The sequence below is a fragment of the Arachis hypogaea genome, chromosome 8 (assembly GCF_003086295.3).
Source record: "Arachis hypogaea cultivar Tifrunner chromosome 8, arahy.Tifrunner.gnm2.J5K5, whole genome shotgun sequence".
NCBI lineage: Eukaryota > Viridiplantae > Streptophyta > Magnoliopsida > Fabales > Fabaceae > Arachis > Arachis hypogaea.
The window spans coordinates 30,864,175-30,868,485 of NC_092043.1; the positions used below are offsets into that span (position 1 = coordinate 30,864,175).

A 4,311-nucleotide genomic window follows, 5' to 3' on the forward strand; every position below is an offset into this window, starting at 1 on the left:
CATTAAAATTTAACTAACATTTAACCATAAAAAATATATAATTCTATATCATTAAATATATATTTTTATATTATTAAAAATATTAATAATAATTACAAATTACAAAATATATTGACTTCTAACATTCTATATATATATATGTATATGTTATGGAGAGAGATATTTTATTATAACAAAAAGATATTCATATTTAAATAAGTACTTATAGTAGTAGAAAGGGTATAAGAAATAAAATTACGTAAATTTTTTATAAAAATTTCTTTTAATTTTGATCTAACAAAATTTAAAAAGTTTTTAATTTAGTTTTTATCATTAACTTGTTGAGATTGAAATGCATTAAATACTAAAATGTTGTCACGTCATCCCATTGTAAACAAAGAACAGACTTCTAGATCTTTGAAATTTTACCAAATTAGAACTAAAAAATATTATAAAGGCTAACATAAGAAACAAGTATTGCACAGGAGGGATAAAAGAACTAGTGTTTGGACTTTGAAGCTTATAATTACATGAATAATAGCGTGTCAAAATGGGAGAAGAGGAAGCATGTTTAGCATAATTAATGAAAGGGGGTAGCTGGCACACCATAAACTATCATCGTATCTACTGCATACATTGCATTTCGCGTGGTATAATGTTCTTGACATTTACCTTTCATTATTCAATTCAACTATATAACAATCACCGTATGAATCAGAATCACTCACACAAAACCTTCTATTCATATTGTCTTTCCGCAAGCAGGTAAACATCTCAATCAATCAATCAGTCTATACATCTATATCTATCTATCTATCTTTCTTTTCTTTGGATGATTGATTACATACTCATGTTTTCTTAAGGAGATGAAAGGGGATACAACAAAGAGTGGTGCAGAGTTGGAACTGAAGCTGAACCTGTGTTTCCCAGCATCATCATCATCATCAACAACGGATGAATCATCATTGGAATCTTCGAACGCATCATCAGAGATGTCGTGCGTGTCTTCATCAGAAGAAGCAAAGCCAATGGTGCTGGTAGGTTGTCTTGGGTGCTTGATGTATGTTCTTCTTTCAGGTGCTGATCCCAACCCTAAGTGCCCCAACTGCAACAGTAGGGTCCTTCTTGATATCCTCAAGAACGAGAAGATCAACAACCCAATTCCATAGCTAGCTTCCAACTTCAAAAATAAAGTGCATGCATGTATCTCTTTCAGATTATTTTATTTTTCTTTTGTTACCGCTTGTTCATTAATAATAGTACCTAGATTATATTTATTTATATTATTTTCTTCGTTGTATCTTGTATTCAATTCTTGTGTATGATGAAGGGAATTGAAGATCAGGAGATTTGATTTATAATATAAACATGATTATATATGCTTTGTTTATTGATCAGAATCATGCGGACCCATCACCCAATTTTGTCTTTTGCATATACAACATGTTTTGTTTAAATTTGTTCCAAATTTTCCCTCAATATGTTTTACAAGGCCTTTTATCAGATCAAAGGCCTTTTAAATATACTTGTTAATTATTTACTTAGTGTAGAAACTTAATGATGTAATAATTTCAACTACTTATAACTTTCATTAAGTCCATATATGATATATGTGTACTAATTGCAAGTATTTAACTGTTATTGTATTGTTATGAAATTCTTATATATATCTCTCTATTATTTTGTTTTTTGTTGATTGTTTATCTTCATCATCACTTTTTGGCATGGATATTGAATACCTCCAAACTAGTTTAAAAGATGGAAAAGTTTAGTTTAGAATCAAGTTTTGAAAGGTTTGAAAAATCACTCTAGCTACCTCTCTTCCTTATTACTTACTGTTTTATAAAGATAGTTTTTGCCGCTACTAAATTTGTCCAATATCAGAGTATAATTCGATTTTATTAGAGCAATCATAAGTATCAATTATTTTAAACTCCAAATAATTTAGTCCAAATTATTATGGACACCAAAATTAAAACTATTATGAAATGATGAGTTATCCCCGCAATACTATTAATTATTAGCCAATTTTTCTTAAAATATTTTACCCATTTAATTTAATTTAAAAAATTGAAAATTTAGTCAACTCTGTTAATCCAAAAAAAAAAAAAAACGCCAACCACCAGGCACCAGTAAGTGAAACAAACTTTGTTTAGCCGCCTATTTATGTTTAACATTTTATTATAGAAAATGAATATCATGATTCCTATTTTAATTTAATAATGTCAGTTTTTTTAAATAAATTTATGCAAACATCAATACAAAATATTATGTGTAGAATGATATTATTAAAAATAGGAATAACTATATTATTATCTTTTATTTTTTAAGGATTAAAATTTTCATTTTTTTCAATTTTCTTAATAAAAAATTGATTGATCCAATTTCAATTATCTAATTGATTTTTATATGTGCTTCTTTTTCAAACTCATCTAACTAACTTAACTCCTGCTACTTAAAATTTGTTTCTTTTGTTTTTCTATGACATAGAAGCAGACTAATTAAAAAATAAAAAATTTATTTATTTATTATTATGGTTTTTTATTTCATAAAGATGGTTGGCGGACGGCCAAGTTAGTTGTTGGATGTTTCCTTTCACTTGAAAACAAAGAACGAAGTTGAATCACTAATAACTTCAGGTTTATGCATGCACACTATAATCATGTTGTTAATCCCTATTTAGTTATTTTTTATATACACTTTGCAATACATATACTTTAAAATATTACCACTACCTAAAGTTGAAGTTGACATTTTCTTTATAAGAAGAACAAACTGCACGTGCCCATATACTACTTAGCTTGTTGCAAATACTCCAGTTGAGTCTTCATAACATTATTTAATTTGAGGTAGGTCGTTGAAACCATGCGTTGAATTAATTAATAAATGTTGGGAATAAGACACAATTCCCCCTTGAAAAAACACCTTTGACAGAGAAATAAAATAGACACAATCACAACACAAGAATTTAACGTGGAAACTCCAATTACCGGAGAAAAAACCACGGCCGTTGTCAAATGACAACCAGAGAATATCACTATGTGAAAATTGTTACAACACATAGACTTCTTTCTCTCACCGGCACCCCAGTACACCCACACTCTTTCAAAGCAAATATCTAACTACACCTCACAACACTCTCTAATCAAAGAGTACAGAGGAAAAGAAAAATCAGATACAAGCTTAAAGTGTTTCTGACTGGTGCAAAAACAAATGGAGAACTTAGCCTCATATTTATAGCCTAGGCCACCCACTCCATTTGCTATCCTAAGCAATGTGGGACTAATTCAACCAAATCCTAACAATCTCCACCTTGATTGAAATAGTCACACATCTTCAGCTTCCATTGTCAACACCGACAATTCTTTGCTGCCATTGTCTATACCGACAATCATAGTTCAGAGAACTATCATACTCCACCATGAAAGTATACTCACTTGGAATTAGACCACTCCAAGAATTTCGCCTTGGTACAGATCGAAACCTTGCTGAAAATTCATGGTGCAACTTCCAAATTGGCTTTTCCTGGAAGTTCTTCAGCCATCGACCTAACTCCGCCACACACCTTGCATCTCAACGCCAACCAATGCCCGTGTGCAATTGTGGACCTGATTGCCACAACTCATCCTTATCCATGGCAGTGCGGTAATACCATGAGGATACTTCTTGTCTTCTAGAGAACATCATCTTCTCTCATAGAGAGAGCAACCAGAGATCTTCTCCTTCAACGCCTTGTGCAAACCTGATTGTATCAACACATCCTTGACTTGTACTTGCCACAAGCCAAAATTGATTCTTCCATCAAATTTCTCTATTTCAAGCTTCACAGCACTTGAATATCCTGACATTGTTGCAACCGTATACTGGAATATTATAACTCAACTGTAGACCGTGCACTAGGAAGGGTCCCCAGGAAAGAGAGGTGGGTCACAATGGACACACTTAAATACCAAGTCTTTCCTTAGCCAGAACCTTTTCCAAACTGCACTCTCACAGAGTCACACTGCCTTCCAGCAACAACAACAGCAACCAAAGAGATTAGACTAGGCTGCAACCACAGAGCATACTAAGAATAAATCCCACCGAACCGAAGCTCTGATACCACTTGTTGGGAATAAGACACAATTCCCCCTTGAGAAAACACCTTTGACAGAGAAATAAAATAGACACAATCACAACACAAGAATTTAACGTGGAAACTCCAATTACCGGAGAAAAAACCACGGCCGTTGTCAAATGACAACCAGAGAATATCACTATGTGAAAATTGTTACAACACATAGACTTCTTTCTCTCACCGGCACCCCAGTACACCCACACTCTTTCAAAGCA

The 4,311-nt window shown here is 32.3% G+C and overlaps 1 long non-coding RNA gene across 1 annotated transcript; it reads left to right on the forward strand.

Annotated features, from left to right (window-relative positions):
• Positions 1 to 398: 398 nt before the first annotated feature.
• Positions 399 to 1,358, forward strand: LOC112706940 (uncharacterized). Its single transcript, XR_003155927.3, has 2 exons — positions 399 to 744; positions 843 to 1,358. It is a non-coding gene; the product is annotated as an uncharacterized lncRNA (long non-coding RNA).
• The last annotated feature ends 2,953 nt before the right edge of the window (positions 1,359 to 4,311 follow it).